Source organism: Perca fluviatilis, chromosome 2 (assembly GCF_010015445.1).
Source record: "Perca fluviatilis chromosome 2, GENO_Pfluv_1.0, whole genome shotgun sequence".
NCBI lineage: Eukaryota > Metazoa > Chordata > Actinopteri > Perciformes > Percidae > Perca > Perca fluviatilis.
The window spans coordinates 5,112,492-5,139,863 of NC_053113.1; the positions used below are offsets into that span (position 1 = coordinate 5,112,492).

At 42.2% G+C, this 27,372-nt stretch overlaps 1 protein-coding gene across 12 annotated transcripts in view; it reads right to left on the reverse strand.

The window, feature by feature from the left end:
* LOC120570840 (NLR family CARD domain-containing protein 3-like) overlaps positions 1 to 27,372 on the reverse strand; it is a 590,579-nt gene that overhangs the window by 450,878 nt on the left and 112,329 nt on the right. The window lies entirely within an intron of this gene.

Below are 27,372 nucleotides of genomic sequence, written 5' to 3' on the forward strand. Positions count from 1 at the left end.
AGCAGGCTATGCACTCGTCATGTATGCCTCATTTACAATGAAAGATGCTGTTGCAAAATAATACAACATCATCATCAAGAATGAAGAACTTGAACATACCGATGGCATCATTCACGTGCAAACTAAGATACAGTTAGACTAGCCGACAGTTTTTCTTTTAGTTTGTTTGTAAAAATTCTCCATTAGCAGAGTAGAGCTGTGTTTGGGTAAACCAGCGCGGTGGACAGAGCAGACAGAGCAGAGTGAAATATGGCTTTCTACATGTTGATGCCGGTCTACACAGGTGATGCATTGATAAGTTTTGACTTTCTACTCACGAAGGTTTAATTGTAGCCTATTTACAGAAAAGAGATTAGCGTGAGTTCATCTGCCCCCAGCGGCCGTTGGTAATCCTCTCTGTATCATTCCCAGTCAGGTGCTGCGTGTTTTAACACACACACACATCTCGGCTCAGCTGTGTTTGTGTGTGTGTTTTAACGCACACACATCTCGGCTCAGCAGTGTGTGTGGAGCTCGGGCATTGCTGTACAGAATCCCGGCATGTGAATAGAGATGTAAATTCAGGCGGCTGGTTTTGCTCTAAATGCTTGAAATGATAAATAACAGAACGATTTTTTCCCCCCTTCATTTTGTGAATTTGTGATTTGTTTTTGTCAAAAAAAAAATCTAATTGGTGGGTGGTAGTTTTCCCTCCCGGGGCGGTGGGTGTTGCTGTTGCGCACCAAACCAAAAAAAAAATATATATTTTTTTGTTATTAACAAAAAAAAACTTTGTATGAAATAATCCAGAATGATTGAACAGATTCCTGGTGAACATTGTAAACTTGTTCCACTTCCTGTCCTTTAAAGATGGAAGCTGTGATCATGAAATTGTAGAAATGTCGTTGACTTGTGTCATGTTTAGTTTTGAGTTCTGTCTCTTTTCACAATAAAAGCATAAAGTTAATGTGAGAGTGTTTGTGGTCTTTCTGTTTAACTTTTACACACGTGAAGTGTATTATTAACTGACCATTCTATTTAACTTGTATTTAAGCTTTATCTGAACATTTATGACTGGTATCTAAGATTCGACAGGAGAACTCAGATGAACTTTACCCTACTTTCAGAAGACACCTCTCTGGAAACATCTGGAAAGTGTTATCAGTGGGGCCCCCAAGAAAAGAAGGCCAGTTGGCTTGTAGCCATTGGTCAATTATTGATCCCACCCCAATTTATGAAGTATACATACAGATTTCAAACACAGAACCTCAGAGTGACTTTCAGACAATTGGTGCTGTCGCTCTCCAGCTCTGCAGAGCTTGTAAATTGATGCTGAATTCTTTGATGTAAATATACCTTTTATAATCAAGAACAATGTCGGCGGATTCTTCTCCATACAACTTCACAGCATCGTTACTACCAAAAAACACCACACACTATAAGATGTATCTGTGTCCCAGAGGTCTTCCAGGTGGAGCTGCAGCGTGAGAAACCCTCCAATCAGAGCAGTCCAGTACGTAAGTCTTTCACTTTTTCATTTTCATATTGTGTTGAGTTCAGGGAGCAGAGAGTCTGTCTGTTTTCTCTCCGCGTTAGTTATCTGCTCAGCCAGCTGCTGTAACTTCACTCTGTGCTATTAGTGCTTTTACTGCAGTAACATGTCATCAATGTGCTATTAGTACTTTTACTGCAGTAACATGTCATCAATGTGAAAGAGAAGCTGTCTCATTGGGTCTGTTGGAGGTTTGATTCCCTCCCACATTAATATGTTTGTGTTGAAGACTTCACTGTTGGTATCAGTTAGGAAAGAAGACAGGGGGGGGTGCTTGTCATATTTTAGTAAACATGTTCAGCTTTTGTAATGAGTAGTCAGTGTCTACAGTCATTAAATCTTTCAGTAAGTAATGGAGCATCAACACAGCAGTCCAAATGTCATTTTATTGTGAAAGATCTGCTCCTGTTGCAGCCCTTCCTGTCTGCTTTCTGACAGGTGGAGCTGGGACTCATATACTCCAATTGTAATCTAGCTAGACACAACACATTTAACATTATCTCACCTGATTTGTTTTATCCAGTGAAGTGTTTTCAGCAGATAAGCAAAAGAACGAGCAAGATCCTCATTAGAGTAACGTTATACCCTGGTACGATACATACAGAGACACACACACACACACAGGTACGATACACACACACGTACAATACACACAGACACACACACAAACACACAAACACACACACGTACGATACACACACAAACATGGCTTCCTGTCTGAAAACCTCCAGCTCTAAATAAAGGTTTTCTTGTGTTTTTACTGTGTGTTGAGCCGGATGAATCCAACCAGGACGGTGACGATAACTCCCAGGTGTGTTTTGGGTTTGTGTTCCTGTAAAATGAGAGTTATATCTGAGCCCTCCTCTTTGTAACTCACCTGTAACCATGACTACCATCCAACATTGCTGTCGTACCACAAAGGGAGTTGTTCCCTTTGTTTCAATCTAGAGATTATAATCTATAATTAAACTCTTCCTTGTTCCTGTAAAGGTCGCCCAATCTGAATTTTGATTAATGAAACAAGTTGCCAACCAGACGTTAACAATGGTGACATTTAAAAAATATATTTTTTCTCAGTCGTTTTGTCCTACAAAGGTGCCAAACGTAGACTTCATTAAAGAAGTGGACAGAGTCACCGTAATGTCACCCATTGGTTTGTGGAGCCCTGGTTGCAGCCTTGAGTTTGAAGTTGTAGCCGTCTAGTTTTTTGACCGATATTTGGACGAGAGGGTGGAGCAGTGGAGCGAAGCCAACACATTCTCAAAAAATATCTCAGAGGTTTGGTCCAACCAAAGGGTAAGTGAGCGTCTGGCAAGTGTAGCTCCTATGGAGCCATTTTGATGCTAACAAGCCATCACCTCCCGTTAGCATCCCATTGGCTCCCATTCATTTTGATGTCACTTTGACAGCGAATAACTTTACATCTGAAGCGTTTAAAGACCGTTGTTTATTTCTAAAGAAACACGACAATGTATAAAAGGGTCCATTACCTTGTATCTCATGTTATGGCCCCGTAGTAGACGATTTTATAAAAATAGGCTAACGATTGTGTCATAACCAAGCGACTTACTCGCGTAGTAGAGGAATTACCGTATAATACAGGAGAAGCTCGCAGGCAGTTTGGACTTACATTAGCTGTTTAAGTTTAATTACTGATGTTAACTAGCATGTTAGTGATCAATAATTAGCCTGTGCCTATGTTATCTCCTTACATATACCTACACTCTCCGTCTCTGTAAGATTGGGAATGATTGAGATTTCTCTCGGCAAAGCTACCAGAACACTTACAACTTTCAGACACGTTGCTCACGTCACATCTACGTCTTCAAGCTCAGTTGGAGGCTGCTCAGTAATGCTCAGCCAGCACCGGAAAAGTTGTTCTAATATCCTTCACTGGTCTCCGTCCAGAGACATGGGACACGGGCTCTGATGGTCCATTTATTTAACTGTCTATTTGTCCAACAAAGGTGCCAAATCATTGGCTCTATTAAAGATAATTGTCACCCATTGGTTTCTGGACCACTGGTTTAAAGCCTACAGTTTGGCAATTTGGCCGTTGCCATCTTGGTTTCTTTTGGAGATGGATGTGATCCTATTTGGACGAGAGGGTGGAGCTGCAGAGGAGCGAGGCGTTTTCAAAAATGGGAGGCAGGCCAAATGGTTTCAGGTGAGATTTAGTGAATGATAAGGCTTGTTCGAAATGAACGCCGCTCGCCTTTAAAGTGGACTTCAGCAGGCGGCAGCAGCCAGGGGCGGTGACAAAAAGCAGCGGTCAAGTACGACAGTTTCCAGCTGATTCCAGAAGCCTTCAGGCAGAACAGGAAGTCACAGAAACTCTCACATCCTGTTAGGTCCGATTCTGATTTAATAAAATGATATCAGACCCATATATCAACTGTCAAAATGCTCTACATGTGATCCGTTACTGACGTTAATAACAGACTGTAGATGATCCGTAAACTTAACAGATTCAGTCTCTCTTACTTCTAAACCTAACTATCAGCACTTAGGTCAGCTGAGAGGCAGGCATTTCCCATCAAGTCAGACACAAATCTACCTCAAGATAGCAATACTCCCAGAATGCATATGTATGTCATTTATTTTCTATTTTGTAGCTAATTATTTTGCTTTGATTCAAATAAACGAATTCAAATAAATGTTGTGATTGTACTGTATTGGTTTTCATCAATACATTTCAGGTTTTGTTCAACGATTAGTATTCTCTCTACTACTGCAGTACTTTTAAAGGGATGTATTTACATCTAGTACCATAATGAAACATGTATCACCTATTTTGTACTACAATATTTAATGATTTTACGAACAATGACCCAGTGAAACTATGGGTAGCTTGTGTGTGGGTGATCTAAAGTAACGTTTCAATGGTATTTCACAAACAATTAGTTTTTTGAACCAATGATAGTGCAAGATTACTTTAAAGATATGAATGCACAATGCAATTTTTTGAACATTGGACATCCTGTGTTACAAGTGATGAATGTTTTGAGTTTTGAATCTAGAGTTTTGAAAAATGACGTCAAGGTTCTGAAATTAGTAGCAAAGTGAAACTGTAAATCCGCCAGACTCCTGTGGTGTCCTCTAGTGATGGTCAAATGAAGCTTCGCGAACCAGTGTCTTTACTTTCTGAGCTCACTAGATGGCGCTCTCGGTTCAAAAAAGGGTTTGAAAACCCATTGAATTGCCATTCATTTCACCTTTTTTTTTGAACAGAGAACGCCATCTAGTGAGCTCAGAAAGTAAAGACACTGGTTCGCGAAGCTTCATTTGACCAACACTAGTGTCCTCTGTCTTTGACCAATTTTCAACAGAAATTTTGGTTTCTTTCAACCAAATTGTCAAAGAAAATAACAATGATGGTTCCATACAACGCTTATCACAAGTCAAATAAATGATCAGTCCACTACTTTCATTGAATTTAAGCGTTTTATTAGATTTTTATAGCATTTTAAAAAAAGTGTCAAAAATGTAAAAAAAAAAAAAAAAAGCTTCCAAAATGCTGAAAAAAAATATTTCTTTGCATCGACTTTGTACGTAATATCGCCACGTGAAAAGTTTGCTTTGCATTTGTTTTGAAAACCCAGAAACATAAATCCATGACTACGTACGTATAAAGACGGAGAATAATTCAGTAAAGTGAGAATATGATTCGTCTTCTGAAGTCTCCGGCTTCACCCTAACCCAACAAACATACATCAAAAATCAACACAGAATGAGGAATTTTCCCGATCTTTACCCAAAATACAGAATATCATTTAATTGATTCAGAAATAAACACATGCGATGGCGTCTCCCTCCACGGACGCCGACTGGGACCGCTCACGGACCAGAACCCAACAGCCGGTATCTGGAGACAAACAAACAAAAGACAACATTATGCAGATTAATTTACAGCATCTACATACTAATCTCTACTGTTGTCTCTCACACATTTTTTATTCTCAAAATCTCTACTGTTGTCTTCTACATAAAATCTTAATTTTTTTTCACACAAAATACTACTATCACTCTCTCTATAAACACTACTCTTTACTGTTGTCCCTACACATACTACTCTCTACTGCTGTCTCTCTACATACTACTCTCTACTGTTTGTCTCGCTACATGCTCTACTCTACTGATGTCTCTCTGCTGCTGTGTCTCTTCATACTATCTCTCACTGCTGTCTCCTCTACATACTATCTCTCTACTGTTGTCTCTCTACATATACTATCTACTGTAGTCTCACTACATACTACTCTCTACTGTATGTCTCTACTGCTGTCTCTTCATACTACTCTCTACTGTTGTCTCTCTACATACTACTCTCTACTGTTGTCTCGTACATACATACTACTCTCTACTGTTGTCTTACATACATACTACTCTACTGATGTCTCTCTACTGCTGTTCTCTTCATACTATATCTCTGTTGTCTCTCTACATACTACTCTCTACTATAAAATTCTCTCTCTCTACATACTACTCTACATACTACTCTCTACTGCTGTCCTCTACATACTACTCTACTCTACATCCTCTGCTACTGTCTCTCTACTGCTGTATCTCTACATACTACTCTCTACTGTTGTCTCTCTACATACTACTATGTACTGTTGTCTACTTCATACTACTATCTACCGATTATTCTACATACTTTCTACTGTTGTCTCTACATACTACTCTACTGTTGTCTCTCTACATACTACTCTACTACTGTCTCTCTACATACTACTCTCTACTACTGCTCCCTACCACATTACTACTCTCTACTGTTGTCTCTCTACATACTGCTCTCTACTGATGTCTCTCTACATACTACTCTCTACTGTTTTCTCTCTACATACTACTCTCTACTGTTTTCTCTCTACATACTACTCTCTTCTACTGTCTCTCTACATACTACTCTGTTTGGATTGTTTCCTGTTTATAAAACGTGAGGATTTTTACCCGTTAGAAGATGCACGTCTGCAGTATTGCACGACGAGGACGACAAAGGCGACAAAGGTGACAATAACCATAAAGACCACCATCAGCACGATGATCCCGAACAGAATATTAAAGTCTGAGTTGCCTGAAGAAGAGGAGAGAAAGATGAAGATCAGTAGGTTTGATTTCTCACAATATCACTCTCACAGGTGTGTTGGTACTGTACCTGGATCCTCAGAGAGTGGTCTGCCTGGAGTTGGATAAAAACACAAGAAACATTGATTTGTGAATGAATGAGTCACATTCTCACTCCCACTGGGTAAAATATGGACACACACACACACACACACACACACACACACACATACACAGACTCACAGGCACACACACTCTCTCTCACACACACACACAAACACCCACTCACACAGTCTCACAGACTCACACAGACTCTCACAAACACACACAGACTCACACAGACACACACAGATAGACAGACACACACACAGACACACACACACCCCACACACACACATACAGAAAACACACACACAAACACAAATACACAGACACACAGAAAACACACACACACACAGACACACACGCACACACACACACACACACACACACACACACACACACACACACACACACCTGCAGATCAAAAGTTGTAACACATTATCATTCCCGTTGCATAAAATATGGACGCTTGGTCAGGTGCTTTTGGCGTTTGATATTTACGCAAAAAGTCTCCTTTAGCGTCATATTTAGATGATGTATAAAAATATATAAAGATTAGTACCAAAACGTTGTGTACTATTTAAGTTTATATATTTTTTGCAACTTTTGAATTAGATAGATTTTATGAGATCACACAAGAACACACAAGATCACACGAGAACACACAAGATCACACGAGATCACGCGGATGTGTTGTTGCTGTACCTGGATCCTCAGTCAGTGGGCTGCTTGTAGTAGCTGGATGAAAATACAAGAAACATTTATTTGTGAATTATATATAAAATAAAGATGGAAGGAAAAACTTATGTTTGACTGGATGTTTTTCTGTCTGTCTGTCTGTCTGTCTGTCTGTCTGTGTGTGTGTCTCTGTGTGTGTGTGTGTGTGTGTGTGTGTGTGTGTGTGTGTGTGTGTGTGTGTGTGTGTGTGTGTGTGTGTGTGTGTGTGTGTGTGTGTGTGTGTGTGTCTGTGTGTGTGTGTGTGTGTGTGTGTGTGTCTCTGTGTGTGTGTGTGTGTGTGTGTGTGTGTGTGTGTGTGTGTGTGTGTGTTGTGTGTGTGTGTGTGTGTGTGTTCTAGGGGGGGGGGGTCTGTGTGTGTGTGTGTCTCTGTGTGTGTATGTGTGTGTGTGTGTGTGTGTGTGTGTGTCTACAGTTCTCCTACCATTTCCATAGCAGAGAGTCTGACAGCTCTCCAGAGTCTTAAAGGTGTTATTGTTGGACCCACAGCCCCCGACGAGCCTCTGACACCTGGACCTGGTGCTGTTGTAGAAGAACCTGGGACCGTCTGACTGGCAGCTGCTGTCCTTCATCAAGTCCACACACCGTTCTGGAGGGACGGCACACATTAGACTTCTTGTTTGGCTGTGACAGGATTTAACATTACATTACATTTTTGCCCATTGCTTACACACTAAAAACAAATGCTTAGACCAAAGCCTCAAACCTAAACTTCTTGTAGCATTCCTTAAACACACACACATACAGTACAGGCCAAAAGTTTGGACACACCTTCTCAGTCAATGTGTTCCTTTATTTTCATGACTATTTACATTGTAGATTCTCACTGAAGGCATCAAAACTATGAATGAACACATATGGAATTATGTACTTAACAAAAAAGTGTGAAATAACTGAAAACATGTCTTATATTTTAGATTCTTCAAAGTAGCCACCCTTTGCTTTTTTTGATAACTCTGCAAACCCTTGGTGTTCTCTCAATTAGCTTCATGAGGTAGTCACCTGAAATGGTTTTACCTTCACAGGTGTGCCTTGTCAGGGTTAATTAGTGGAATTCTTTCCCTTATTACAGTTTTTCACGATCGCTATGACACTTTTTTCAATACTTTTAACAAATTTCCTAAACTCTTAACGCACCAACACACCTACAACACACGATTGGCAAAACAGTTAATTTCATGCTCAAAATCACACATTGTAAACTAAACTCCAACACTGATTTTCAAAATACAATAATTCACTAACACAATACACTATGTTTACCAAAACAATGCAATCATGTCTCAAAATCAAATAATTCTTCCAAAACACTAACACATGTTCTCTCCCAACAGGAACATTTAGTCAATCATAGCACAATGACATAAAAACACTAACATCAGATGGAATTACAGAAACTGCATTATTGTAAATGTGTCAGTCAGGTCTGCCCTTAAATAACAGACAATAGTATATTGTATTGATCATAGATTGTGTTTTGGACTGCAGTTTCTCTTGAAGTCTCTCTACATTTTTGTTTTGTTGGGTTTAGTAAATGCATGAATATATTTTTTTTTTACTGTAAAGATAATTTTTTGGGCTTTTCCACCTTTATTTGACAGGACAGCTAGTTGAGAAAGGGGAAAAGAGAGGGGGAAGACATGCAGGAAATCGCCACAAGTCGGATTTGAACCCTGGACCTCTGGCGCGAGGCATAAACCTCCAAGTATATGTGCGCCTGCTCTACCCACTCATTCAACCCGGCCACCATTTTGTTTCTTTTGCTGCAGAGATTCAATAAAAAAAATGAAACACAGTGTAACCATACATTAAACACAGTGTAACCATACCTTAAACACAGAGTAACCATACCTTAAACACAGTGTAACCATACCTTAAGCACAGTGTAACCATACCTTAAACACAGTGTAACCTTAACTTAAACACAGTGTAACCATACCTTAAACACAGTGTAACCATACCTTAAACACAGTGTAACCATACCTTAAACACAGAGTAACCATACCTTAAACACAGTGTAACCTTAACTTAAACACAGTGTAACCATACCTTAAACACAGAGTAACCATACCTTAAACACAGTGTAACCATACCCTTAAGCAGCAGTGTAAACCATACCTTAAACACAGTGTAACTCCAACTTAAACACAGTGTAACCATACCCTTAAACACAGTGTAACCATACCTTAAACACAGTGTAACCATACCTTAAGCACAGTGTAACCATACCTTAAACACAGAGTAACCATACCTTAAACACAGTGTAACCATACCTTAAACACAGTGTAACCATACCTTAAACACACAGTGTAAACCATACCTTAAACCATACCTTAAACACAGTGTAACCATAACGCATAACACAAGTGTAACCATACCTTAAACACAGTGTAACCATACCTTAAACACAGAGTAACCATACCTTAAACACAGTGTAACCATACCTTAAACACAGAGTAACCATACCTTAAACACAGTGTAACCATACCTTAAAACACAGTGTAACCATACCTTAAACACAGAGTAACCATACCTTAAACACAGTGTAACCATACCTTAAACACAGTGTACCATACCTTAAAACACAGAGTAACCATACCTTAAACACAGTGAAACCATACCTTAAACACAGAGTAACCATACCTTAAACACAGAGTAACCATACCTTAAACACAGTGTAACCATACCTAACACAGTGTAACCATACCTTAAACACAGTGTAACCATACCTTAAACTATATACCCTTAAACACAGTGTAACCATACCTTAAACACAGTGTAACCATACCTTAAACACAGAGTCAACCATACCTAACACAAAACCATACCTAAACATAAAACCATAACACAGATAAACACCTTACGTAAACATACCACCTAAAACACAGTGTAACCATACCTTAAACACAGTGTAACCATACAAACAAAACCATACCTTAAACACAGTGTAACCATACCTTAAACACAGAGTAACCATACCTTAAACACAGTGTAACCATACCTTAAAACAGTGTAACCATACGCTAAACACAGAGTAACCATACCTTAAACACAGTGTAACCATACCTTAAACACAGTGTAACCATACCTTAAACACAGTGTAACCATACCTTAAACACAGTGTAACCATACCTTAAACACAGTGTAACCATACCTTAAACACAGAGTAACCATACCTTAAACACAGTGTAACCATACCTTAAACACAGTGTAACCATACCTTAAACACAGTGTAACCATACCTTAAACACAGTGTAACCATAGCCATAAACACGGTGTAACCATACCTTAAACACAGGTAACCATACAGCCTCAACACAGTGTAACCATACCTTAAACACAGGGTAACCATACCTTAAACACAGTGTAACCATACCCTAAACACAGTGTAACCTTAACTTAAACACAGTGTACCATACCTTAAACACAGTGTAACCTTAACTTAAACACAGTGTAACCATACCTTAAACACAGTGTAACCATACCTTAAACACAGTGTAACCATACCTTAAACACATTATCAACTTTGCACTTTGTTTGCAATTCTTAACACACTAACAAATAAACACTTTTCGAAACACTACACACGTTTTCTTACATTAGACACTTTGTTCAAAACGAAATCTCCTGTTATCATTGGGAAAACACTCTGTTTACAGGTTTTTTCCAACTGCCTACACCCAAAGTATTTTCATGTCACACGATTTTTGAATCCTCTCACTCAAAGTGCAAAATTAAACAGCAAATCTCCAAAACCCTACCCGCTATTTCAATTTGTGTTTCAATTGCATAAAACACTTTTTTCAAAACATTACACACAATTCTCTACCTAAGACACAGAAATCTAACAGGAAGTGACTTGCTATCCATTTCTAAACACAACCAATCAAAATGCTACACTTATTTACCAGGGCGCACACACACTTCTCACATTTGCAAACACATTATGTCAAAACTGAACACTAACCAATCATTGCTTTATTATAGGCCTATACATAGTTCAAAGGCCAGATTACCTGTTTTGAACAATGGATGCCAACAATAGACAGAGAGCAAGGGGAGTATGAGGAAGAGACAGGGGATAACAACGAGGAGGAGGTGTCCATACTGCATGCAACTATCTAATGACTATTTCAGCATTACAAATCAATCAGATTTTGTTTTGCACAATATAATTTTGCATATAATTCTGTCCCCCACCACACACCCCCAATCCCCGCCGACACACAAGCACGGACAAACACTAAACACACACACACACACACACATACACATACTCTTAAAAACTTAACGTTGTGCCCAATAAATATTTTCTGTTTTACTGTAACATTAGATTGTTTTTTACAGGTGCACTTTTCAACCACTTTCAGCAGATGACTTTCTCTCTAGAACATTGTAAATGTAGATATAAACCTATGAAAGAGCTTTAGATTTAGAACAACAATGTGTACTTGGTATCCAAAAAGTTACTATTATGAAGAAAATGTTTGCCATTTGGTGCAAATGCTTCATTTTGAGATGTGTTCATGGTATTTTGAATGCAGTGATTCATTTTGAAGGAAATGTGAGGCATTTTGCATTTTGTGTGTGCAGTTTTAGGAATTGTGTGTAGAGTTTTGAAAAAAGGAGATATAGTTTTGAAAACGTGTTAAAGTAGTTGGAAAAAAAACTGTAAAATTCAAAACTCATCTGGAAATTGTAGGAACGTACATACAGACCTGAAAACACACAGAGCACCAATCGGTCTGAGCCTTAGCACTACAAACAGGCCTCAGGTAAACCATTTAGAGAACTCTGCAAGCATGGAGGCAATGAGAGTCAGAGTAAGAGGAGGACAAAGAGAGAGAGGAGTTGGACGTGGAAGAGACATCGCCTGTGATGCTGACGAGGTCTTGTGGCCAGATCCCCACCACACACACACACACACACACACACACACACACACACACACACACACACAATAGCAATTTACAGTATCCAGTAATTTATTGTTTTGTTGCTAAATTTGAGGATTTCTGATTCTATTTTTCTTTATTTCTGTAAGAATGTTTGTTTTTTTGTAAAAACTCAGAAATTCTACTTTAGAGTTTTCCAGAAGACTGAGTCTGAGAAAATGAAAATACTGTAAAAACAGAAACACAAAGAGACACATAAACACACTTAAGTATAAGTACAGATTTAAAAAATAAGTACACAAAAAACTACTCATTTCCCGTAACGTGAGTAGATCCTACTGTAAAGCCAGTCTGTGAGGACCTTAAAGTTAACGTCTGGGTGAATCTAGGTGAGCAACATTAACCCTTTATGTCTAAACCAGGTGGTGGAACGATGACTTCACAGCAAAAACAACTGATAGAAGGCCAGAGGAACGTAACGCCATCTTACCATCCTGAGCCAGACCGGTCCGGAGGAAGCCCAGCGCCAACGCCAACGCCACAGCCAGCGGGAAGGACATGTTCAAACGCTTTGACTGCTGCGTGTTGTCTCAGGACAGTGAGAATAACTCCCATGTGTGTGTGTGTGTGTGTGTGTGTGTGTGTCTGTGCGTGTGTCTGTGCGTGTGTGTGTGTGTGTGTGTGTGTGTGTGTACTGAGATCACAACATTGTTGTCGTACCACAGAGGGAGTTGTTCTTTTCTTTATTAATAATCTAAAATTAAACTCTTCCTTGTTCTTGTAAAGGTCACCCAACCGGAATATCAACCAATCACATGATGTTAACAATGGTGACACACAGAAACACACACACACACACACACACACATACACAAACACACACACACACACACAGAAACACACAGAACACACACACACAGAAACACACACAAACACACACACACACAGACACACACACACACACACACAAACACACTCAGAGAAACACACACACACAGACACACAAAGAAAGACACACACACACACAGACACACACAGGTACGATACACACACACACAGACACACACAGGTACGACACACACACACAGACACACAGGTACGATACACACACGCACGCACACACACACGCACACACATCACAGATACACACACAAACACACACACATGTACGATACACACAGATAGAAATCCACTGACAGGCACAGATAGACAAACACACACATACACAGACAAACATATCACACATATCACACACAGACACACACACACACACACACACAGACACACACACAGAACATGTCTACTTTTCTTCTTCTCTCTCTCTTTCTGAGTGATGTAATGCCCCCCTCCTCCTTTCAGGGTGGAGCCTGCTGGAGTCAGATATTTGACACCAGGTCTGAGGAAGTGTAAGTGTGTTTTTAATTTCATTCATCAAACTGTGACATCACTCATTCAACCCTCTGATGTCATCATCAGAGTGCTGATTGGTTAATAACTGCAGCTGTGTTGTGTCTCCTTCTCTCTGTCAAATTCCTGTGAACTCACACTGGACACAAACACAGTGAACAGAAAACTCAAACTGTCTGACAACAACAGGAAGGTAACACGTGTGGAGGAGGATCAGCCATATCCTGATCATCCAGAGAGGTTTGACTACTGGTGTCATCAGCTGCTGTGTAGAGATGGTCTGACTGGTCGCTGTTACTGGGAAGTGGAGACGAGAGGAAGGGTTCATATATCAGTGAGTTACAGAGGAGTCAGGAGGAGAGGAGACGGTGTTGACATTGTTGACTGTTTGTTTGGAGGTAATGATCAGTCCTGGAGTATGAGGTGCTCTGATGGTCGTTACTCTGTCTGGCACAATGCCATAGAAACATCCACCTCCTCCTCTGTCTCTGGTAGAGTAGCTGACATCTCCTCCTCCTCTGTCTCTGGTAGATTAGCAGACATCTCCTCCTCCTCTGTCTTTGGTAGAGTAGCAGTGTATGTGGACTGTCCTGCTGGCTCTCTGTCCTTCTACAGAGTCTCCTCTGACTCACTGATCCACCTCCACACCTTCAACACCACATTCACTCAGCCTCTCTATCCTGGGTTCTGGATCAGGTCTCCTGGTTCCTCAGTGTCTCTGAGTCCTGTGAAGGACGGAGAGTCTCCTCCTGTTTCTCACTGCTGATCAGTTGAGTCTGTACCGCCAGGGTCGTCAACTACATTTTTTCAAGGGCAGAATGTTTCTAACAGACACTGTGGGGGACGGACTTTCAAATAAAGAAAATAAAATTAATTTATTCCTAATACGTCTATTCTTGTTAGAAATGTTCACTTTCTTACTGAATTAATACTATTGTTTTTGTACATGTATTAGTGTGAGAAAACCCCTAAAAAACATGGAAACTCCTTAATGATAACTGGCTCTTTAACTAGAAAATGATCTCAGACTCGGAGGCAGTTCACTGAGGAGTGATGGTTAAAGTCTGTCGTTATGGAAACATTATTGTAGTATGCAGCGTCCTGATTGGTGGAAAATGCTTGCAGAAAGAAACGGCTGTTGTCAGGTAAACATGTCACTGTAAAAGAGGTTGAAAAGCCCAGCTTTAATGGTGAATGGACCGATAAGCAGGCTGTGCTCTCGTCATGTATGCCTCATTTGCAATGAAAGATGCTGTTGCAAAATAATACATCATCATCATCATCAAGAATGAAGAACTCGAACATACCGATCGCGTCATTCACCTGCAAACTAAGATACAGTTAGACTAGCCGACAGGTTTTCTTTTAGTTTGTTTGTAAAAATTCTCCATTAGCAGAGTAGAGCTGTGTTTGGGTAAACCAGCGCGGTGGACAGAGCAGACAGAGCAGAGTGAAATATGGCTTTCTACATGTTGATGCCGGTCTACACAGGTGATGCATTGATAAGTTTTGACTTTCTACTCACGAAGGTTTCATTGTAGCCTATTTACAGAAAAGAGACTAGCGTGACAGAATCTCGGCATGTGAATAGAGATGTAAATACAGGCGGCTGGTTTTTGCTCTAAATGCTTGAAATGATAAATAACAGAACGCATTTTTTCCTCTTTACATTTTGTGAATTCGTGATTATTCTGCGGGCCGGACTAAAAGCTTTGGCGGGCCGGATGTGGCCGCCAGTTGACGTTGGCTGCTGTACAGGATCACACTTACAGAAATATTTCAGATTATTGTTATGAACTAATGAATGAACTTTGTATGAAATAATTCAGAATGATTGAACAGATTCCTGGTGAACATTGTGAACTTGTTCCACTTCCTGTCCTTTAAAGATGGAAGCTGTGATCATGAAATTGTAGAAATGTCGTTGACTTGTGTCATGTTTAGTTTTGAGTTCTGTCTCTTTTTCACAATAAAAGCATAAAGTTACCGTGAGAGAGTTTGTGGTCTTTCTGTTTAACTTTTACACACGATAAGATGTCTCGGTGTCCCAGAGGTCTTCCAGGTGGAGCTGCAGCGTGAGAAACCCTCCAATCAGAGCAGTCCAAATGTAAGCTAGCTTAGCTTAGCTCTGTTCCACATCACATGTAACGTTATCTGACCTGATGGGTCTTATCCTGTGAAGTGTTTTCAGCAGAGAAGCAAAAGAACAACATTAGAGTAACGTTACACCCCTGGTACAATAGACACACACACACACACAGACACACACACACACACACACACACACACACACACACAGACACACACACACACACACACAGCAGGCCGCTCCCAAACATGGCTTCCTGTCTGAAGACCTCCAGCTCTGAATAAAGGTTTTCTGGTGTTTTTACTGCGTGTTGAGCCGGATGAATCCAACCAGGACGGTGACGAAAACTCCCAGGTGTGTAACACGCCTATAGAGCTCAACAGTTCCTCCGAGAGACCTTGGGTTCCCGATTTCATTTCTCCCATTGACGTCTGGAAAAGTCCCGTTACACAAATCAACAAACACAAAAACAAAACAAAACCCCCCCGCCGGGTTTTAATAATAAAAAAAACCAGATTTAGATGGGGTGCCGCTGGGTGCGTGTACCTACCAGATTTAGATAGGTGCGGCTGGCGTACGTGTACCTACCAGATTTAGATGGGGGCGCTGGGTACGTGTACCTACCAGATTTAGATGGGGTCGCAGTGCGTGTACCTACCAGATTTAGATGGGGGCGCTGGGTGCGTGTACCTACCAGATTTAGATGGAGTCGCTGGAGTACGTGTACCTACCAGATTTAGATGGAGCCGCTGGGTGCGTTACCTACCAGATTTAGATGGGTACGCTGAGGTACGTGTACCTACCAGATTTAGATGGGGGCGGCTGGGTACGTGTACCTACCAGATTTAGATGGGGGCTGGGGTACGTGTACCTACCAGATTTAGATGGGGGCTGGAGTGCGTATGTACCTACCAGATTTAGATGGGTACGCTGGGTACGTGTACCTACCAGATTTAGATGGGTACGCTGGGTTCATGTACCTACCAGATTTAGATGGGTACGCTGGGTACGTGTACCTACCAGATATAGATGGGTACGCTGGGTACGTGTACCTACCAGATATAGATGGGTACGCTGGGTTCATGTACCTACCAGATTTAGATGGGTACGCTGGGTTCATGTACCTACCAGATTTAGATGGGTACGCTGGGTACGTGTACCTACCAGATATAGATGGGTACGCTGGGTACGTGTACCTACCAGATATAGATGGGTACGCTGGGTTCATGTACCTACCAGATTTAGATGGGTACGCTGGGTACGTGTACCTACCAGATTTAGATGGATGCAGCTGGGTACGTGTACCTACCAGATATAGATGGAGTACGGCTGGGTGCGTGTACCTACCAGATTTAGATGGGGGCGCTGGGTACGTGTACCTACCAGATTTAGATAGATGCGGCTGGGTACGTGTACCTACCAGATTTAGATGGGTACGGCTGGAGTGCGTGTACCTACCAGATTTAGATGGGTGCACGCTGGGTACGTGTACCTACCAGATTTAGATATGGTACGGCTGGAGTGCGTGTACCTACCAGATTTAGATGGGGACGCTGGGTACGTGTACCTACCAGATTTAGATGGAGTGCGGCTGGGTGCGTGTAACCTACCAGATTTAGATGGGTGCGCTGGGTACGTGTACCTACCAGATTTAGATGGAGCGCTGGGTGCGTAACCTACCAGATTTAGATGGAGGCCGCTGGGTACGTGTACCTACCAGATTTAGATGGGGACGGCTGGGTACGTGTACCTACCAGATTTAGATGGGGCGGCGCTGGTACGTGTACCTACCAGATTTAGATGGGCGCGGCTGAATTAGAACTTACCAGATTTAGATGGGGTGCGGCTGGGTGCGTGTACCTACCAGATTTAGATGGGGACGCTGGGTACGTGTACCTACCAGATTTAGATGGGGAACGCTGGAGTGCGTTATGTATACCAGATTTAGATGGGGACGCTGGAGTCGTGTACCTACCAGATTTAGATGGGGGCCGCTGGGTGCGTGTACCTACCAGATTTAGATGGGGGCTGGGTGCGTGTACCTACCAGATTTAGATGGGCGCTGGGTACGTGTACCTACCAGATTTAGATGGGGTGCGGCCGTGCGTACCTACCAGATTTAGATGGGGTGGCTGGTGCGTGTACCTACCAGATTTAGATGGGGGCTGGGGTGCGTGTACCTACCAGATATATAGATGGGTACGCTGGGTACGTGTACCACCAGATTTAGATGTAGATGCGCTGGGTACGTGTACCTACAGATATAGATGGGTACGCTGGTACGTGTACCTACCAGATTTAATAGTCGGCTGGATGCGTGTACCTACCAGATATAGATGGATGCGCTGGAGTGCGTGTACCTACCAGATTTAGATAGGGGCGGCTGGTCGTGTACCTACCATATTAGATGGATGCGCTGGGTTCATGTACCTACCAGATTTAGATGGGTACGCTGGGTACGTGTACCTACCAGATTTAGATGGTGCGGGGTTCGCGTAACTACCAGATTTAGATGGGTGCGCTGGGTTCGTGTACCTACCAGATTTAGATAGATGCGGCTGGGTGCGTGTACCTACCAGATATAGATGGGTACGCTGGGTGCGTGTACCTACCAGATTTTGGTAGTGTGCCTGGGGTTAGGTACCTACCAGATTTTAGATGGGGCTGGAGTACGTGTACCTACCAGATTTAGATGGGTGCGGCTGGGTGCGTGTACCTACCAGATTTAGATGGGTGCGGCTGGGTTACGTGTACCTACCAGATTTTAGATGGGGACGCTAGGTGCGTGTACCTACCAGATTTAGATGGGCGGCTGGAGTGCGTGTACCTACCAGATTTAGATGGGACGGCTGGAGTGCGTGTACCTACCAGATTTAGATAGATGGGGCGCTGGGTGCGTGTACCTACCAGATTTAGTGGGATGCGTTTACGTATTGCTGGCCGTGTACCTACCAGATTTAGATGGGTACGCTAAGTACGGTACCTACCAGATTTAGATGGACGCGGGCACGTGGAACCTACCAGATTTAGATGGACGCTGGGTAGCGTACCTCCCAGATTTAGATGGGGACGCTGGGTACGCGTGTACCTACCAGATTTAGATGGGTACGCCGAGTAACGTGTAACCTCCCAGATTTAGATGGGAGCTTGGCATGCGTGTACCTACCAGATTTAGATGGGGGACGCTGGGTAACGCTAACTCCCAGATTTAGATGGGGACGCTGGCGTGTACACCAATTTAGATGGGGGAATTGGTACGCGTGTAACCTCCCAGATTTAGATGGGGACGCTGGGTACGTGTACCTACCAGATTTAGATGGGGACGGTGGAGTCGTGTACCTACCAGATTTAGATGGGGACGCTGGGTACGTGTACCTACCAGATTTAGATGGGGACGCTGGGTACGTGTACCTACCAGATTTAGATGGGGACGCTGGGTACGTGTACCTACCAGATTTAGATGGGGACGCTGGGTACGTGTACCTACCAGATTTAGATGGGGACGCTGGGTACGTGTACCTACCAGATTTAGATGGGGACGCTGGGTACGTGTACCTACCAGATTTAGATGGGTACGCTGGGTATGTGTACCTACCAGATTTCGTTATGAGTCATTTTGTACCCACCACTTTTTTTGAAAACCTCGAGCTCAATTTAGTTAAAAAAAAGTCCCTAACACATATAGACTAATTCTTCAAACATACAGTACAGGCCAAAAGTTTGGACACACCTTCTCATTCAATGTGTTTTTATATTTTAGATTCTTCAAAGTAGCCACCCTTTGTTTTTTTTGATAACTCTGCAAACCCTTGGTGTTCTCTCAATGAGCTTCATGAGGTAGTCACCTGAAATGGTTTTACCTTCACAGGTGTGCCTTGTCAGGGTTCATTAGTGGAATTATTTCCCTTATTAATAAAAAAGGAAAGGGTGGCTACTTTGAAGAATCTAAAATATAAGACATGTTTTCAGTTATTTCACACTTTGTTGTTAAGTACATAATTCCATATGTGTTCATTCATAGTTTTGATGCCTTCAGTGAGAATCTACAATGTAAATAGTCATGAAAATAAAGAAACACATTGAATGAGAAGGTGTGTCCAAACTTTTGGCCTGTACTGTATAGGCTAATTCTTGATCGACAGATACCAAAACCTCCACAACAACCTCTGTCCCCACAGGGCAGCACAGACTCAGCCGCCCTGCTGCTGCGCTGGCTGCACGCTGCTCTGTTCACGCTGCCTGTCGGGACATTCTGCTTAACGTGGACAACTTAACGTGGTTTAATGTACCTCAACAACGATCACTGATCACCACATTTCTCTCTCATTTGCTCCTCATAACCACTGAAAACTGTCAAAAAATCTAACCAGAAATGTGGTGATGGATGATTGATCGTTGTTTAGGTACATTAAACCACGTTAAGCTTTTTCACGTTAGGACTTATAAAGCCCATGAGAACCGTGGGGAGTCAACCCACAGACGCTCCGCTGCCCTGCTGGAAATGTGGAGCAGAAACGCTTAAGTAAGGCTTAATGCCCGGCGAGGTGTCCATTGTCAGGTAGTAATGGAGGACGGCGAGGCGTGAAGTCCATTACTACCTGACAATGGACACCTCGAAGGGCATTAACCTGTTTATACCATGGTCACTCGCCAAATAACATATTTTTAAAACATTAGTTCATATTTTAATTAGTTTTACAATCGAAATCTAAAGTTGATCCAAACAATAACTCTGTTTCCCTGGTTACGCCTGACGGTTTGACTAATACCTGGAACAATCATTCCCATCCATCAGGTTCTTATGCAATGCAAACGTTGTTCTCTCCACCAGGAATTAGGAAGAACCTTAGATACGACTTGCCTCCCTTAGCAACCGGAGATATTTATATAGTCCGCTCAGCTGGTAGAACCCTTCAGTTTAGCTACGAGCCAGAAAGCTAACGCTATGCTAGCAAGATCCAAAGTCAATAACATTGTGTACAGTTGGCAATCAGTAAAAATAATTTGACAGTATGTTGAACAACAAGACAAGCTAGCTATCCAGCCATGTCATTGTCCCCAAAACAATATAACGACTTTTACGAAGACTTTGATCCGCGATGTGTAACGTTACTGTCGGCTGCAGCGGCGCAGCCTGAAGCAGCGAGCTGAACAGTGAACGGGATGAGAGATAACGTTATTCGCTGTGAAACAAAGTCAGTCGAGAGGGCCAGTAGAACTCATAGACATAATATAGTATATATATATATATATATATATATATATATATATATATATATATATATATATATATATATACAGAAACACACACAGGCACACACACACACACACACACACACACACACACAGGCACACACACACAGAAACACACACACACACACAGACACAGAAACACACAGACACGGACACACACAGACACAAACCCCCCCCCCCCTCCTGTTTGGTGATGTAATCAGCGTGTTGTTCCTCAGAGCTCCGTGACCTTTGACCTCTCTCTGTTCTGTTTTAACTTCAGTGTTTATGTTGCTGCTCTGCTTTGTTCTGATGATGATGTCATTATGCAGCGTTGATTTGATGAGTTAACCCTTCAGATGGCAGCTCCTCCCCGCCTGGAAAGGTTTAACATGTTTTAGGGTCTAAGTGACTGATGGGAACAACAATCTTCAGCCCAAACACACCTTCCCACCCAAATCATATATAAATACCAAAAAACCCCCCAAACACAATAATCAGGACTTTTATCATCATAAAACACACTTCATTCAGAGTGGACAGAAACTAAATAAAACTACCAAAACTCGTCTTGGTTCATCTTTCCACTGTTCCAACAATCACCTCTCTGGTTTGGTTGAAATAAACCCTTAATTCACCCATTTACATGTGGAGATATGCTGGCTCTATACACGCTAAAAGTCCTGATTATTTACATGGAGTCTGGTGGACATATGCTGGCTCTATACACGCTAAAAGTCCTGATTATTTACATGGAGTCTGGTGGAGATATGCTGGCTCTATACACGCTAAAAGTCCTGATTATTTACATGGAGTCTGGTGGAGATATGCTGGCTCTATACACGCTAAAAGTCCTGATTATTTACATGGAGTCTGGTGGAGATATGCTGGCTCTATATATATATATATAAAGTATATATATATATGTATATATACATATACATATATACTTGTACCACAATGTTGGCCATGCCCGAAGGTTTTTTCCAAGATGTTTGGCTAATTGCGATGTAGATGAGAACCTGTGGCCAAATCCACCAGACAGAGCTGATGTAGAAGTACAGTAATCACTTCTTTGTTTTACTTTTTAAAGTACAAGCAAGTTGAGGAACATTGCATTAGATGTTTTACAGTACTGCAGTACTACTGTCTTTTCTTTTCTATTTTGCAGCTAATTATTTTGCTTTGATTCAAATAACCCTATGTTGAGATCGTGCTGCAGTGTTTCCCACAGATTAGGAAGCAACTTGTGGCGGTGGGTGGGTGTCGCCACAGTAATAACTGAACTATTTCCACTGATCAGTCCGACCAGTGGAAATAGTTCAGTTATTAATTAGTTTAACAGTTGAGCTCTGTTTCAGACTGATACCTCCGGTTCATCCTCAACACACAGTTCAGTCACGGAAATACTTTTCAATACTCACCTGGATTGAAGCAGCAAAACATTCAGTGTAAGAGTAAAAAATGACATAACATTATTTATAATAACTTTATTTAATTCACAGCTGCTACATATATGGCTTTTTTTTTTGTTTTGCCCCACAACCCAACTGCATTTTACCTTTTGCGCAACTAACGACTAGTTAACTTTCTAAAGCGGGCGCGATGGCTTGTTGGCTGAGAGTCGCTCGGTGATGGTGAACGTGTGTTGTGTGAAGGTGTTCACCAGATAGAGACCGACCTTTGGTGAACTTATCCAGCCGTCTCCTCTCCTTGATGGAGACAGACGCGCGCGGTGCGCGGTGGGCCGATGGTGTTTTTTTAACCCCCTAAGGCGATAAGGCCCTAGCACTAACGACTCACAAGCGGCGTACCACTGGGGGGGACGAAAGACGTGACAGGTGGGGCGCACCAAACGGGAGGAAGTTTTCCTTTTTATGCCTTTAGGCCTATATCTTTAATCTCAACTGTCCAGGGAGTCTCCCTCATATCAATAGCGGCTCCTTGACGCCCGCAAATGAGATCCAATCTCCCGGAATCTGGAAGACCTCCAAGACCTCCACTAGACCAAGACCTCCACTAGACCAAGACCTCCACTAGACCAAGACTGTATGGCTGCAGCCCGGAGCGTCCCGTCTCATGCCGACCCGCCTGGTGCCGTCCCCGAGCATCAACTTTTCAAAATAAAAGGCTGGCGTCTGGAATAAAATACTTTAAAATATTTTACTACTTTAATACTTTATTACTAATACATATATTTCTTGGAGCCAGATGCCAAAAAATCCACAGCAACCTCTATCCCCCGGCCGCGCTGCTCGCGCTGCTCACACATCTCTGTTCACACGCGCTGCCTGTCGCACATTCTGATAACGTGACAAAGCTAGCGTGGTTTAATGTACCTCAACAACCATCGATAATCACCAAATTTATCATGGCCATGTTGTAATGAACACTTAGGCCTGTCAAAAGAACTAAACCGAAATCCAACGATTATAACTTATCTCACATTAACATTTCCTTCTTTATTGGCGCCTATGACGGGGGAAAAAGCGTGAGCTTTCTCATGTTGCTCCTCATAACCACTGAAAACTGTCAAAAATCTAACCAGAAATGTGGTGATTGATCGTTGTTTAAGTAGATAATAAACCGTTAAGCCTTTTATGTTATAAACCCGCATGCGACTGGGAGTCAACCCAACGCTGCTCCGCTGCCCTGCTGAAATGTGGAATCAGAAACGCGTCAGATAACGTCCATAATAACAGGACTTTGGGTTCGAGGTTTTTACAGTTTTCAGTGGTTATGAGGAGCAATATGAGGAGAGAAATTTGGTAATCACTGATCATTGTTTACGTTACATTAAACCACGTTTTTATTCATTAGTAAGCTACAGGACAGCGTCTTTCAAACATGACCTGCTCGCGAAGAAAAAAATAAATAATGAATGCGATTGTAACCAGCACTTACTGGAAATGTACTTCCTGATCAGCTCGTCTCCAGCAAACATTAAACAAACTGGCCCGTGGACCCGTGACTCAATCTGGAAAATAATTTGATTTGGTATTTTGATTTACCGTTGGATACGCCTCGGCATGACCGGACGGCTGACGAGGGCGCTCCAGGCTGCAGCCATACCTCCACTAGACTAGAGAGTGACTGTGTGTGTGTGTGTGTGTGTTTGTTGTGTGTGTGTTGTGTGTGTTGTGTGTGTGTGTGTGTGTGTGTGTGTGTGTGTGTGTGTGTGTGTGTGTGAGAGAGACTATAAATGCAGCGCGCGTGTGAGAGGCAAACCCTCCATATAGCTGTGTGTTGCCGCTTATTAGACCGATGCAGTTGCGAGTAAATGCAAAACAGGCTCATTGCAGCCACTAATGCAGGGAGAATAGACCTTTCTTGCAAAATGGATTTCTTGTTCTTTTTTTTTTAACAGATTGCAAAGTGGCACTTTTTATTTCTTTTCTATATTTTGAACTTGATACAAATTTTGACACAGCTGCACTTTTTATTTTCTTTATTTTTTAATTTGCTGTTATTTGATGTAGATAGTTGTATTTCGGTTAAAAGTTGTTACTTCAATAAATTGGACCATTTTAAGCTTGTTGGTCGTTTCATAGCATTGTGTTGGGGCGATGGGGCGAAAATCCCCCTTTTGTCCAAAGTGGGGAACGACCGAAAAAGTTTGAGAACCACTGCGTAACCGATAAACTATAACACTTTGCGGCGCAGCCTGGAAGGTGACATTTCGGGGTTTAAAAACCCCAACATCGGACGGTGTGTGTGTGTGTGTGTGTGTGTGGTGTGTGGTGTGTGTGTGTGTGTGTGTGTGTGTGTGTGTGTGTGTGGGGTGTGCGCTATTTACGGACCGTCCTACTGGGAACCACACACAGACACATTAACAACATACAAATTACATATAATAAAAAACAACCAAGCACTCACACATTGGGCCTATACCACACAAAAAAACCCAACATTAGTCAGGAACACAAAGACATTATTAAAACATTGGGTAATAACAAATACATAGTCATAAAACCAGCAGACAAAGGGGGCCAAATAGTCATACAGGACAAAAACAACTACATTTTAGGAGCCAACAGACAATTAAATAACAACACATATTACAGACCACTCACTCACCCATTACAGTTAGAAACACAAACACTTATCAAGGACATTACAGACAACCTTTATCAAAACAAATACATTAACTTCAAACAGAAGAAATACCTGGACGGTCCGGATGAGCCCAGGCCTCGCCTCTTTTACCTCCTCCCTAAAATCCACAAGCCTCCTGGGACTTGGACGGTCCCCTTTGTTGTTCCGGTCGGCAGACCAACAGTAAGTGACTGCGGATCAGAATCACACAACATCACAGAATACATAGACCATTTCATTAACCCACTTTCTAAACTTCACCCCAGCTATATCCAAGATACTTATGAATTTGTTAATAAAATAAAAAACCTCCAGGTACCCGGTCACACACTCCTTTTTTCAACAGACATAGACTCATTATACACAAACATAGAAACACCACTTGGCCTCGCTGCAATAAAACACATTTTTGATAAACACCCAGACCCATCCAGACCTGACAGCCAAATTTTACAGTTACTCCATCTCACACTCACCAGAAATGACTTCACCTTTAACAATAAACACTATCTCCAGCTTTGTGGGTGTGCTATGGGCCGGAAGTATTCTCCATCATACGCAGACATCTACCTGGCCCATTGGGGAGGAAGCAGCTTTCCACAAACTCACCATCAAACCTCTGCTTTACTTCCGGTACTTGGACGACATCTTCGGCCTTTGGGACAACACCGAACAGACCTTTTTGACTTTTCTGGACATCCTCAACTCGCATCACCCTAAAATAAAACTCAAACATAACCTACAACCTGTTACAGTGGAGTTCCTGGACACACAGGTCTTCTTCCGCACCTCCGACGACCGGACCAAAACACTAGCCACCAAAGTTTATTTCAAGGACTCCGACCGCCATGAACTTCTCCATAAGACCAGCTATCACCCCAAACACACGTACAGAGGCCTCATTAAGGCCCAGCTGATACGCTTCCACAGAGTCTGCACCTCCCCGGAGCATGTGGAGGAGGCCACTAGGACACTTTTTGGTGCGATGAGGTTGAGGGGTTACTCGAGGCGCTTCCTTAGAGGTATAAAGGCGGAGGTCATCGGCAAGTTTACAAACAAAACCAAAACCATCATCCAGGCGCCCGATTCTGCCCTCGTACCCCTGGTCATTACATACTCAGAAAATCTTAGGAAGTTTTTACCTACCATCAGAGCTAATTTCCAGGGGGGGGGTTGGTTGTGACGTCCTGAGGAACTGCCGTATGATCTCCGCCTACAGGAGGAATAAAACCTAAAAGGCATTTTAATTCACACAAACCTAAACAAGAATACTGACCCTAGGGAAGCGCTTCGAGGCTCGGATGTTGGTTTTATGAGTCTTCCCCACATTTTTAACCCTTACAGCAGAGTTGGTTTTAACCCGGGGCAGGCCCTGCAGCACACAACCATCAATGTGGTTTATGCAATCAGGTGCAGGGCCGGCCACAAACTGTATGTGGGGGAGACAAGAAATGCCCTATACTTAAGAATTAAACAACACCAGTATGTTTTAAATAAGGGCGATGGCACAACTGTTTTATATGCACATTTTAAACTCCATGGTTCTGAAAATGGTCAGAGCATGGGCCTGGAGAGTAACAAGGCCTGGACCACGGCTCAGCGTCGGGCAGCGGAGAGGAAGTGGATCCATCTTTTAAAAACCATAGACCCTACGGGTCTAAATGAAAAATATTAAAATGGATCCACTTCTCTTTTTAACCTAAATTTTACAGGGTATTTTTTAAAAATATTTCTTCGTATTGCTCTGGGGTCTCATTTATAAAACTGTGCGTAGGATCCTTACTATAAGTGTACGTGCGCCCAAAAGCCCAAATTGGCGTACGCCGAAAAAAAGTCAGATTTATTAAACCGTGCGTACGCACATCTGTAAGCAATGTTCCCTTTTTAAATCACAGATTGACTACAAGTGTGCGTACGTGGATCAGCCTCTTATCCCGCCCTGTACACGCCCATTTTTAACCATAAATAGTCAATGCAAAGCACCTCGTGAATGCTGATCAGTATGTTAATGACCCTGGCAGTTACACCGAAACATGCCGAATCATGACGACTGGCGGAGTAAAAACAAAAAAACAAAACAAAGCCTCTCAGACGTTCGGAAATTCCTGCCAATTGAATTATAATTTCGGCCTGTTGTCGCACAGTGTAGGGAAACCGGATCTATAGACTACCTTTATTAATAAAATATTCCAAAACGGCAGGCATTACGGCACTCGGGGACAGCT